This window comes from Corvus hawaiiensis, chromosome 31 (genome assembly GCF_020740725.1).
Source record: "Corvus hawaiiensis isolate bCorHaw1 chromosome 31, bCorHaw1.pri.cur, whole genome shotgun sequence".
Taxonomy (NCBI): domain Eukaryota; kingdom Metazoa; phylum Chordata; class Aves; order Passeriformes; family Corvidae; genus Corvus; species Corvus hawaiiensis.
The window spans coordinates 1,905,512-1,919,050 of record NC_063243.1 but is presented as its reverse complement, the minus strand read 5'-3'; the positions used below and the strand labels follow the sequence as shown (position 1 = coordinate 1,919,050).

The 13,539-nt window shown below is 55.3% G+C and overlaps 1 pseudogene; it reads left to right on the top strand.

Annotated features, from left to right (window-relative positions):
• The first annotated feature begins 950 nt into the window (after window positions 1–950).
• The window catches only part of LOC125318827, a 31,201-nt pseudogene continuing 18,612 nt past the window's right edge, over window positions 951–13,539 (top strand).

The window sequence follows — 13,539 nt, the reverse complement described above, 5'->3', positions numbered from 1 at the left end:
CCGGCATCCAGGCAGGGCCAGCCTAGCCCCAGGGGTTGTGAGGGGCTTGTGGGGGTCCCCCATTTTCGGGACATCCTCTCTGGAGGAGGGTGTCCCCCCTTGCTGCAGCCCCATCCCTCAGGCAGCGCTCAGCCAAGCAGAGAATGCCCTCAGCTGGGGCCTCATTTTTGAGCACACCTGAGCCCCTGGACATCTCCACCCCCATTTTGGGTACACCTGAGCTTCTGGACACCTGGGACATGGCAGCTCCAGGAGCCAAAAATTCTGGGAAATGGGATTTTGGGGACTCCAAGTACTGAAAATCCCAGTAATGGGGGTTTGTGGAACAGACAGGCCCCAAAAATCCTTGGAACAGGGGAGTTTGGGCACCCTCAGGCCCCCAAAGCCGTGGGAACAGCGGGGTCTGGCCACACCCAGCTCCTCCATAATCGTGTGTTTACGCAGGTTTGGCCATTTCCAACCCCTAAAAATCCTGGGAGCAGGGGAGTTGAGGAAAACCCAGACCCCTAAATCATGGAAAAAGAGGAGTTTGGCCACTGCCAACCCCAAAAATCACAGAATAGGGAAAAAAACCTTTTTACGCCTCTCCCCAAAATTCCCCAAAGAAGAGGGTTGGACGGTCTTAACCCTCCCGGTTCCTACAATCCCAAGGATCCAGGGCACTCCAATTCCCAACCCCGTGGCTCCCGGATCTCCCCAACCCCACCTTGGACTCTCCAAAGGGTGGGCAGGCTCAGGGCCAGCAGCAGCGCCCAGGGGATGCTTTGTGCTCCGTCCATGGTGCCTCGGGATGCCGGGAGCCCGGGAAGGGTCGGTGCTCCTCCCAGTAAAGCGGCGGCGAACTGGGGGGGGGACTGGGAGTGGGGGCACAGCACCCAAAAATCGCTCAGCCAATGGGAGCACGGCATTGTTGTGTCGTCATCGGTTGCCGGGTAGAGCCTTGGGATAAAGAGCTCCCTGAAAATTCCAGCCAATCAGAGCGGGCAGCGCTGCTGACCCCGCACTGGTCCGGACTGGAGCTCCCAGTGCAGCGCGGCTGCTTTGGGGCTGGCGGCACCTGCCCAGCGCTGGCCATGGGGCGAGTGGCGGCAGCTGGGGCCGTGCTGGTGGCACTGGTGGTGCTGGGAGCCCCCCCGGCTGCGGGCACGGAGCTCTCGGGTGAGCGAGGGGGGGGGGGGCGGGACGCGATGGGAAAGGGGGGGAGAAGGGGGAAAAGGGGGTGTGAGATCCCCAAAGTGAGTGGGAGGAGGAGGAGGAGACCCCGTAAAGGAAGAGCGGGAGGGGGCTGAGGATTGGGGGAAGATGGGGAAGGGGTGGGAGGGGGTGGAAAGTGGGGAAAGGGGAGGCTGGGACCCCAAAACTGATCTGGGGAGCAGCTGGCAATTGTGGCGGGTGGAGGGGAGAAGGGGGGATTTGGAAGGGGTGTCCCGCAGACACGGGTGTTGCAGGAGATGGTTAAGTCTGAGTGTCACTTCATTAACGGCACCGCCCGGGTGAGCTTTGTGGAGAGGCACATCTACAACCGGCAGCAGTACGTGCACTTGGACAGCGATGTGGGGGTGTTTGTGGGGGACACCCCGGATGGGGAGAAGGTTGCCAGGTACTGGAACAGCGACCCGGAATGGATGGAGTACATGCAGGCTGCAGTGCACACCTGCTGCCGGCACAACTATGAGGTTTTCACCCCGTTCCTGGTGGGCCGCAGAGGTGAGCGTGGGGCAGAGCGTGTCCCCTCGGGCCCTCCCCCGGGAATGACCCTGGAGCCCCTCAAAACCTCCCTGGGAATCACCCCAGAGCCCTCAGGTTTCCTTGTGCCCATTCCCGGGGTCTCTTGCCCCCCCCCAGTGACCCCCATCCCTCTCTTTGTCCATTCCAGTCCATCCCAGTCTCTCCCAGTCACTTCCACTCCATTCCCAGTCCCTCTCAATGCCACACGAAACCTCACCGCTCTCTCCCAGTGCCTCCCAGCGTGTCCATCTCGCTGGTGCCCTCGAGCTCCCAGCCTGGCCCCAGCTGCCTGCTGTGCTCCGGGATGGATTTCTACCCTGCGCAGGTGCAGCTTAGGTGGTTCCAGGGCCAGCAGGAGCTCTCAGGGCACGTGGTGGCCACCGACATTGTCCCCAACGGGGTCTGGACCCACCAGCTCCTGGTGCTGCTGGAAACGGCCCCAGCGCGGGGTCAGCTCCAGCTGCCGGGTGGAGCACGTCAGCCTGGAGCAGCCCCTGAACCGGCACTGGGGTATGGCCTGGCCCTCACAGAACGGAGGGGAGAGGAAGAGTTACTGGGGGGACTGGGAGGGGGATTGGGTTGTGCTGGGAGTAACTGGGAGGGAGTGTGAGAGAGCCTGGTTTAAGCTGGGTGTACTAGTTTGAAAACAAACCAGTGGGAGACACCAAGTCAGAATAACAATTTAATGGAAATTAAAGAAAAGGGGAAAAAAGGTAAAAGAAAACACTGTCAAACTGACAGAGTCAAGGTACAACCTGACACCCTGTTAGGCAAGGTGGTGGTAGCAGTCTGGTAGAAATGGTGGCTGCAGTCCTCTGAAGCAGTGATCCTGTAGTAAAACAGTCTGCTCTTCCTCAGGAAGTCCAGTGGTGGCTGTGTAGCTCCTGTCCTCTGGAAATCCAGTGGGAAGCCGAAGCCGGTGTCTCTGGTGTTCAGCCTCAGCTTATATCCACGATGGGATGCTTGGTTCCTCCCTCTGGGTGGAGCATCTCACAATGGGGTAATGAGTCATGAGGCAAAGTGTTGATTAGGCTCATTAACAGAAGATAGTCTGGAGGGAGTTATCTCTGAGTCAGGCGGCAGGACAATGATGGGCAATTAACAACAGAAAGATAGCCTGGGGGGAGGAGGCAAGGAAACACTGCCCCACCTGATTTCAACAGCTGATGGGGATGGTAATAGAATACACTGCAACCCAGGACATTATCCACCCCTTATTCTATTACCATCTACATTATCCCAAATCAATACCTTCTTAAACTCTAAAACACACATACATATATATATATATATATATATATATATATACACAGTGAAATCTACACACCGTTCTCACCTAAGATTAGGTCTCCTTGTGGTACACAACGGGTTTCCCCATCTTTCTGCATTACCCACCAAGTGCAACCAGGTCCTTGAGCAAAGACAATCCCACGGATGGATTTGCCTTTGCCTGAGGTGGGACTAATCCAAACAGTCTTTCCTAAAATACCTCTCAGGTGTACCACAGGGACTCTATCTCCATCCACTGTGTGCAAGGGTTCAGACTCGGCGGGACCAGCTCGATTGATGGACCCTCGGGTATTGACTATCCAGGTGGCCTTTGCTAAGTTCACTTCCCAATTTTTGAAGGTCCCCCCACCAAGTGCCTTTAGGGTAGTTTTAAGTAGTCCATTGCAGCGTTCAACTTTTCCAGCAGCTGGTGCATGATAAGGAATATGATATATCCATTCAATACCGTGTTCTCTGGCCCAGGTGTTGATGAGGCTGTTCTTAAAATGAGTCCCGTTGTCTGACTCGATCTTGTCAGGGGTGCCATGTCTCCACAGGACTTGCTTTTCCAGGCCCAGGATGGTGTTCCGGGCTGTAGCATGAGGCACAGGGTAGGTCTCCAGCCATCCAGTGGTTGCTTCAACCATGGTCAACACGTAGCGCTTGCCTTGGCGGGTTTGGGGAAGGGTGATGTAGTCAACTTGCCAGGCTTCACCATACCTGTACTTTGACCATCGTCCACCATACCACAGAGGCTTCACCCGCTTGGCCTGTTTGATTGCAGCACAGGTCTCACAACTATGGATGACCTGTGAGATGCTGTGCATGGAAAGGTCCACCCCTCGGTCACGGGCCCATCGGTATGTTGCATCTCTCCCCTGATGACCAGAGGCATCATGGGCCCAACAAGCTAGGAATAATTCTCCCTTGTGCTGCCAGTCCAGATCCACCTGTGATACTTTCACCTTGGCAGCTCGGTCCACCTGCTCGTTGTTGCGATGTTCTTCATTAGCCCGACTCTTGGGTACGTGTGCATCCACGTGTCGAACCTTCACGGTCAGCTTCTCTACTCGGGCGGCGATGTCCTGCCAAATCTCAGCGGCCCAGATGGGCTTCCCTCTGCGCTGCCAGTTGGCCTTTCTCCAGCGATCCAGCCATCCCCACAGAGCATTAGCTACCATCCACGAGTCGGTGTAGAGATAGAGCCTCGGCCACTTCTCTCGTTCAGCAATATCCAAAGCCAGCTGGACGGCTTTAAGCTCTGCAACCTGACTCGATCCACCTTGTCCCTCGGTAGCTTGTGCAACTCGTCGTGTGGGGCTCCATACTGCAGCTTTCCACTTTCGATTAGCGCCTACAATTCGGCAGGAACCATCAGTGAAGAAGGCATAACGTCTTTCAGTCTCCGGTAGCTCATTATATGGTGGGGCTTCCTCAGCACGAGTCACTTGCTCTTCCTCTTCTTCAGAGGATAATCCAAAAGTCTCACCTTCAGGCCAGTTTGTTATAATTTCTAAAATCCCAGGGCGATTCGGGTTTCCAATACGGGCACGCTGTGTGATGAGGGCGATCCATTTGCTCCATGTGGTGTCGGTGGCATGATGCGTGGAAGGAACCTTTCCCTTGAACATCCAACCCAGCACCGGTAGTCGGGGTGCCAGAAGCAACTGTGCTTCAGTGCCAATTACCTCTGAGGCAGCTTGGACTCCTTCATAGGCTGCCAAGATTTCCTTCTCTGTGGGAGTGTAGTTGGCTTCAGACCCTCTGTAGTTTCGGCTCCAGAATCCCAGTGGTCGGCCACGAGTCTCACCAGGCACCTTCTGCCAGAGGCTCCAGGACAGGCCATTGTTCCCGGCTGCAGAGTAGAGCACGTTCTTCACCTCTGGTCCTGTCCTGACTGGGCCAAGGGCTACCGCATGAGCGATTTCCTGCTTGATCTGGGCGAAGGCTTGCTGCTGTTCAGGGCCCCAGTGGAAATCGTTCTTCTTGCGGGTAACCAGGTAGAGAGGGCTCACGATCTGGCTGTACTCGGGAATGTGCATCCTCCAGAAACCTATGGTGCCTAGGAAAGCTTGTGTTTCCTTCTTGCTGGTCGGTGGAGACATTGCAGTGATCTTATTGATGACCTCAGTGGGAATCTGACGTCGTCCATCTTGCCACTTTACTCCCAGGAACTGGATCTCTTGGGCAGGTCCCTTGACTTTGCTCCTTTTGATGGCAAAGCCAGCTTCCAGGAGAATCTGGATGATTCTCTCTCCTTTCTCAAATACTTCCTTTGCTGTGTTTCCCCACACGATGATGTCGTCGATGTATTGCAGATGTTCTGGAGCCTCACCCTTTTCCAATGCAGTCTGGATCAGTCCGTGGCAAATGGTGGGACTGTGCTTCCACCCCTGGGGCAGTCGGTTCCAGGTGTATTGCACACCCTTCCAGGTAAAAGCAAACTGGGGCCTGCATTCTGCTGCCAAAGGAATGGAGAAGAAGGCATTGGCAATGTCAATAGTGGCGTACCACTTCGCTGCTTTGGACTCCAGCTCGTACTGAAGTTCCAACATGTCCGGCACAGCGGCGCTCAATGGTGGCGTGACCTCATTCAGGCCACGGTAGTCCACCGTCAGCCTCCATTCTCCACTGGACTTACGCACTGGCCATATAGGGCTGTTGAAAGGTGAATGGGCCTTGCTGACCACCCCTTGGCTCTCCAGTTTGCGAATCATCTCATGGATGGGAACCACAGAGTCCCTGTCGGTGCGGTATTGCCGGCGGTGCACTGTTGCTGTGGCGATTGGCACCTGTTGTTCTGCAACTCTTAGCAGTCCCACGGCAGAGGGGTCATCTGAGAGGCCAGGCAATGTACTCAGTTGTCTGATATCTTCTGTCTCCACAGCAGCTATCCCAAAAGCCCAACGATGTCCTTTTGGGTCCTTGAAATATCCATTTCTGAGATAGTCTATGCCGAGAATGCACAGGGCCTCCGGGCCAGTCACGATGGGGTGTTTCTGCCACTCGTTCCCAGTTAAACTCACTTCAGCTTCCAGTACAGTCAGCTGCTGGGATCCTCCTGTCACCCCAGAAATAGAAATGGGTTCTGCTCCCACATACCTTGATGGCATCAGAGTACATTGAGCACCGGTGTCAACCAAAGCCGTGTATCTTTGTGGGTCAGATGTGCCAGGCCATCGGACCCACACAGTCCAAAAGACCCGATTCTCCCTTTCCTCTACCTGGCTAGAGGCAGGGCCCCTCTATTCCTGGTCATGTTGCATGTTGCTCCCTTCCGGTGAATACGCTCCTGAGGTCCCTTCAAGAGGATCGGTCATATTATCATTCCGGTACCGTCTGGAGTTCTGTGTGCGAGAGACCGGAGCAATGTTGACTCTAGATGCGCTTCTTGTGGTAGTTGTCCCTCTTTTTAGTTCACGTACCCGAGCTGCTAAGGAGGAGGTGGGTTTTCCATCCCACTTACTCATGTCTTCTCCATGTTCCTGAAGGAAAAACCAGAGGTTACCTCGTGGGGTGTATCCTGTCTCCCTGGTTGGGGGTCGCCGGCTCCTAATGGCAGAGACTCTTGTTGGTTCTGGTGGGATGTGGTAAATCTCTTCCTTAAGTTCCTTTTTTAGTTTCTGATGGCCTTCTTCAATCAAGCTCCGGACTTGCTCAGCCGAAAGACTTGTTTCCACGGATGAGACATGGGTGCGAAACGGGGCTGTGACGGTGTCCTCGTAAATCCTCAGTTTGTTCGCCAAGACGCCCACCCTGTCCTCGCCTTCCCTCCATTGCAGCGTTGCCAGGTAACGGGAGTACATCTCTGGTCCAAGGTGTGCGAACCTCAACCACATCTGTGACGTGCACTGGACACCAGCTGGGCTCTTAGGAAATCTCTCATCTTCTGAGAAAATGATCTCCAGCACAGCCAATTCCCTCAGGCACCGGATACCTTGTTCCATTGTGCTCCATTTTCCTTGGTGCACCTGGAGGTCTTCTTTACAAAGATACCTGTCCCTTACACTTGTAAGCAGTCGCCGCCAGAGGCTGAGGGTTTCTTGGGTTCTCCCGATCCCCTGGTCAATGACCACATCCCGGGACAGAGATCCCAGTTGCCTGGCCTCACTTCCGTCCAGAATGGTGTCATTGGCTGCAGCGTCCCAGATGCGGAGCAGCCAGGTCAGGATAGACTCATTCGTCTGGCGGGTGAATTCCCTCCGCAGGTCTCGCAGCTCACCCAGGGATAGCGACCGAGTGATGATCTCTGGCTCTGCCTCTTCTGCTGGGTGCGAAGGTCCTGCTGCATCCTCGTCAGTCACTATGCGGACTGATTTGCTTTTTGATTTCTTCTTCTGCACGGGGGCAACTGCAATTGGTTTAGGCTGTTCTGGTTCAGTGATGGTTTGCATGGGGACGCTGACAGTGCTTTTGGTTCCTTTCTCCTCTGAGTCAGTCTGCGTAGACATGGACGCTGTTGTTTTACATTTGGTTCCTTTCTCCTCTGTGACAGTCTGTGTAGAGATGGACACTGTTGCTTTTTGTTTGGTTCCTTTCTCCTCTGTGTCAGTCTGCGTAGAGATGGATGCGGTTGCTTTGCTCTTGGTTCCTTTCTCCTCTGTGACGGTCTGCGTAGAAATGGATGCGGTTGCTTTGCTTTTGGCTCCTTTCTGTGTGACAGTCTGTGTAGACATGGTATTTGCTGCTTTGCTCCTTTTGACCTCCTCCTCAAGCAGACGTTGCACCACACTAAGTAGTGTTTTGTTTCTAAGCATGGTGTACACAATGCAGGCCATAGAGAAAAAAGAGAAGAGAACTGACAAGAAGATTATACCATCCTTAACATCCAGAGGGAACTCAATTTTTTCAAAAACTGCTGTGCCTGGCCTGAAAGGCTGGAAGAAACCACTCTCTACTCCTCCCACCAGGGGCTGGCTGTGATTGTTGAAGAGGTCCCAGACATAGGAGCCCAGACTAGGACAGCCAAACAAAATTGAGTATATATTCCGAATGGTATTCATCGCCTCACAGGTTATTATGCTATAGACATAATAAACCAATAAAGCAATTCTCATACCATTCCCTGGTTTTAACAGGAGTAATACAACAGGCAGGTAGTTCCCCATGTGAGGAAAAATATAGAGAGCAAGATACAGTACCCATGCAGACCAGCTGAGCACCATGGTGAATAGATTTCTGTTTATACAAAATTGTAATTCTGACCTTTTCTCAGAGCAAGCCCCACGTTGGGCGCCAAATTATGTACTAGTTTGAAAACAAACCAGTGGGAGATACCAAGTCAGAATAACAATTTAATGGAAATTAAAGAAAAGGGGAAAAAAGGTAAAAGAAAACACTGTCAAACTGACAGAGTCAAGGTACAACCTGACACCCTGTTAGGCAGGGTGGTGGTAGCAGTCTGGTAGAAATGGTGGCTGCAGTCCTCTGAAGCAGTGATCCTGTAGTAAAACAGTCTGCTCTTCCTCAGGAAGTCCAGTGGTGGCTGTGTAGCTCCTGTCCTCTGGAAATCCAGTGGGAAGCCGAAGCCGGTGTCTCTGGTGTTCAGCCTCAGCTTATATCCACGATGGGATGCTTGGTTCCTCCCTCTGGGTGGAGCATCTCACAATGGGGTAATGAGTCATGAGGCAAAGTGTTGATTAGGCTCATTAACAGAAGATAGTCCGGAGGGAGTTATCTCTGAGTCAGGCGGCAGGACAATGATGGGCAATTAACAACAGAAAGATAGCCTGGGGGGAGGAGGCAAGGAAACACTGCCCCACCTGATTTCAACAGCTGATGGGGATGGTAATAGAATACACTGCAACCCAGGACACTGGGAGAGGGGGTCAGGGATCTGGAAGGTCTGAGAAGGGATTTGAAGGATGTTGGGGAGGGTGGGATGGGGTTCCAGGGATGCTGGTGGAAACTGGGAGGGAGTCTTGGGATTCTGGGTGTAACTGGGAGGGATTTGAGTAAGCCTGGAGGGGCTGGAAGGAGATCAGGGCTGGGAAAGGGGGGGTTGGAATGAGGTTGGTTGTGCTGGGAAGAGACTGGGAGGGGTCTTGGTGAGTCCTGGTGGGGCTGGGAAGGGACTGGGAGAGGGTCTGTGGGTCCTGGGGTGGTGAAGACCAACTCGGAGGGGACTGTGGGATGCTGAGAGGGACAGGAGGGGCTTTGGTGGGTGCTGGGGAGACCAGGAAGGGACTGGGAGGAGGTTTCAGGGGGTCCTGGCTGGTTTGGAGGTGACTGGGAGGGTGCTTGGAGGGTCTTGGGGTGTCTGTGAGAGGATTTTGGGGGTCCTGACCACTTCAGAACCCCCCAGAGATGCCACTGGACGGTTTCTGCAGCAAGATGCTGACGGGGACTGGGGGCTTTGTGTTGGGCTTTGTCTTCCTGGTGCTGGGGCTCGGCTTCTACCTGAGCAAGCAGGTGACGGGAGGTCCCGGGGGGTGTATTCCCCCTTCCCCAAGGCGTGTGTGCTTCCCCGGGGTCCCCCAGCCCGGTGTCACCCCCTTTGCTCTGCCCACAGAGCTCCTGAGCCGCTGGCGGCTGCAGCCCCTCCCCGTGGCCTCGGGCCCGGCTGGGACCCCCCGCTCCATCCCCGCGCTGATTTTGGGGGGGTCGTGTGTCCCCCCCAGCCCCGCTGTCACTCTGCCCCCGCTTGGCTGCTCCAAGTATTCCCAATAAAGCTTCCCAGTTCGGGCCGGTCCCGTTTATTGGGGGACACTGGGGAGGGATTTGGGGGTGCCATGATTGGTAGAGGCAGAACCAGCCGCAGGATGGATCGGGAATGGGGACCCCCGTGTGTCATTCCTGTGTCACCCTGCTCTGGAGGTGCTTTGGGAGGCACCTGAACCCCAAGACGGCACCCAGTGAGCCGGAGAAGGCGCAGGGACCCCCCTAAGAGGAAGGAGCAGGAGAAGGGGCAGAGAGAAGAGGAAGAGCAGGCAGGATGAGAAAGGAGGATGAGCGGGACCCCTCCCAACTCAATTTGAGGATCCCATCCCTCCTTTCCTTCATTTCAGGCAGCTCCTGGCAGCTTTTTCCTGGGAGGAATCCCCAATTTTTGGGGTGCAGTTTTGGAGGGGGACAGCTCTGTCTGGCCGTCCCCTTCCTCTTGTGGCCTCTCAGCTGCCCCCAACACCCTGGGGGTGCTGGGATTTCCTTCCTGGGGACAAGGATGTTCATTCCCTTCCAGGAGCCTGTGGTAATGCGGTTATATGTTTTAGTGGTTTAACCCGGTTACTCCCTTGCCCCCATTCCCAGTTGGTACACCCCAAACTCTAGCTGCTTCCACAGTGCTCCCCATATGGTTGTTCTCCTCCCCTTGTTCCAGTTGGTTCTCCATCAATCACCCAAACCCCTCCTGTTATTCCCAAAAGTTCGGTGTCCATCACCTAAGCACTCCCTGTTTATCTTTATATGGCCCTTGTCAGTCCCCTGAGATCCTGCCCCTTGCTGATACTTCCCCTGATACCTCAATGCCCCATTGGGGCATGTGATCCCTGTCCCTCCACCCCTTAAGACTATTGATCCATGTGAATGTCCATCCCTATCCATATCCTTCCCCCAGAAATCCATATTGGCCCATGGTCAGGCCATCCCCATTATAACACCTCCCTTTATAAGTTGCTGCACAGATCTGATCTGTGCTTGTGCTCCTTGGACTCCCTTGGGGCAATAAACCTGAAACTGTATCCAAAGGCAAGCCTCCCCAAAACTTTCTATCCTGTCCCTTGTTGGGGCTGCTGACAGCCACAGCATCTGGAGCTTCGGCTCCCCTGGGCAGAGCTAAACTCCAGAGGAGCAGCTTTAAAGCCTCGAGCCTTCGGCTGCTCCCCACTCCTGCTGCACACCGCAGAGTGCTGGCCGGCCTGAAGAAAGCAGTCACTATGACACTCACTGATTCCATGATTCTGATTTTCTCTGGCCCAAGGGCATCTTCTGCAGCCAAAAGGTGATGGGCTGGGGCAAAAACCAAGATTCTGGAGACAGTGAGGTGGAAACTGCCCCAAAAAAGGTTCTTCACTCCAACCCAAGCACATGGATCCTCAGCCGGAATGGACACAGAAATCCTTTACTTTTGGCCTTGGTTTTCTTTTCATTTCTTTTCATCTTCTAAAACCACCTGAAACTGGGGTAAAAATGAAGACATTGAACTAAGAGATGGATGGAAGCGTGGTGGGGACACAGCCATGGGTGAGGACACGGTGGGACAGGGCCAGGGACATGTGGGGACATGGCCATGGCCGGTGCCATGGGGGGAACTTGCAGGGGATGTGGGGGGATGCTGGGTTTGAGGGAGTTGAGGGTTCCTGGGAGGGATTTGGGGCTTGCTGAGGGCTTTGGGGCCCCCAGGCCGAGCGGCTCCGGCTGCGCTGGGAGACCCTGGCGGAGGTTCTGGGGCAGCTGCTCAAGGACCCCCTGAGCTGGACCCCCAGCCAGCATTGGGCTCCTGGAAGGGAATGAAGGTCCTTGTCCCCAGGAAGGAAATCTCAGCACCCCCAGGGTGTTGGGGGCAGCTGAGAGGCCACAACAGGGAGGGGAAGGCCAGACAGAGCTGTCCACCTCCAAAACTACACCCCAAACCCACCAAAACGCAGGGATTCCTCCCAAAAAAAAGCTGCCAGGAGATGCCTGAATTGAGGGAAAGGAGGGATGGGACCCTCAAATTGAGTTGGGAGGGGTCCTGCTCCTCCTCCTTCCTCATCCCACCTGCTTCTCCTCTTCTCTCTGTTCCTTCTCCTGCTCCTTCCTCTTAGAGGGGTCCCTGCACCTTTTGGGGTTCTCTGGGTGCCGTCTTGGGGTTCAGGTGCTTCCCAAAACCCCCCAGGGCAGCATGACACAGGGGAACACACGGGGGTCCCCATTCCCAATCCATCCCGAGGTTCTACCCCCCACATTCTCAGCCCCCCAAGTCCCTCCCCACCGCTCCACAATAAACGGGACCAGGGCGAACTGGGAAGCTTTACTGGGAACACTGGGAGCAGCCGGGCAGGGGCAGAGTGACAGCGGGGCTGGGGGGACACACGACCCCCCCAAAATCAGCGCGGGGACAGAGCTTGGGGTCCCGGCCGGGCCCGAGGCCACGGGGAGGGGCTGCGGCCGCCGGCGGCTCAGGAGCTCTGTGGGCAGAGCAAAGGGGGTGACACCCCCGAGTAGGGCGGGGTTTCCTCCGGCCAGCGGCGGTCGGATTCAAAAATGGCTCTGGGGAGCGCGGGGAACCGGAGCGGGTAAATGGAGCTGTGGCACTCTCCAAGGGCAGGGCTGCGGGTGTTCTCCTGCCCGTGGAGTTTTGAGTTTGTTTTTGTGTTGAGATTTGGTTGGTTGGGTTTTTCAGCAATGGTCCTTACACGATCAAAAGCTCCAGCCACTAAAAGTGTACCCGGGCAAACAGAACCCTCCCAGAAGGACGCGTCTGTCCAGACCCCTTCCTGTGAGGAGTGTTTGAGCCTGGCAGTAGCACCGGGGGACGCTGTCAAAGAGTCTGCCTGAGGTGTGAGCAGTGAACGATCTCCTTTCCCTGGTGGCCGAGCTTAAGGAGGAAGTGGAAAGACTAAGGAGCATTAGAGAAAGGGAAAGGGAAATAGACTGGTGGAGTTTCACCCTTCCATCCCTGAGAGAAGCCCCCCAGCAGTCAGAGCACTCCCATGCCTCTCACCATCAGGCTGAGGGAGGAGACCTGGGGGATGAAGGGGAGTGGAAATGGGTTCCTACTCGGGGAGGCAATAAAAATTCCTCCCAACCCCCATCACCTCCCCAGGTGCCACAGTCTTCCTGCTTTGCACTTTTCACCTTTCCTAGGCAGGCGCAGTCTCTCGTTGGCTGCTTCAGCAGTTTCTCTACTGGTCTCAGCAAGCTTTATTCCTCATTTTTTGGGAGTTTTGTTCCCTATTTCTTGCCAACTTACATTCTGTGCCTTAAGCTTGTGGCCAATATTTGCTAACTTTTACCCTGTACCTTATACTTGCACGGGTACAATGATTTGAACCCTTTCAACCGGCACGGGCACAACAGAGCCAGCCTGGGCACAGGGAGGGAATTTATTACCAACCAAATCCCAGCAGCACAAGGAGAAGGCAAAGAAATCTCTCCAACACCTTCCTCCCACCCAGCGGGGATCACCCGGAACGGGGGTCACCAGGGCTCTGCCCAACGGGGGTCACTGGGGATCATCCAACGCCGATCCTCCCACGGGGGATGGAGCTGGAGCAGCGCACGAAGCTCTTCCCGCACTCGGGGCACTCGCAGGGCTTCCCTTAGCGGTGCCTCCGTTGGTGTTTGGTCAAGGTAGAGCTCTGTGAGAAGCTCTTCCCACACTGAGGACACTCGTAGGGCCTCTCCCTGGTGTGGATGCGCCAGTGGAGGGTGAGGTGAGCATAGCGTTTGAAGCCCATCCCACAGTTGGGGCAGCGGAAGGGCCTCTCATCCGTGTGAATCCGCTGATGTTCGAGGAGATGGGAGCTTGTCCGAAACCTCTTCCCACACTCAGAACACTCGTAGGGCCTCTCTCCAGTGTGGGTGCGCTGGTGTCCCCACAGGCTGGAGCTCTGCCAGAAG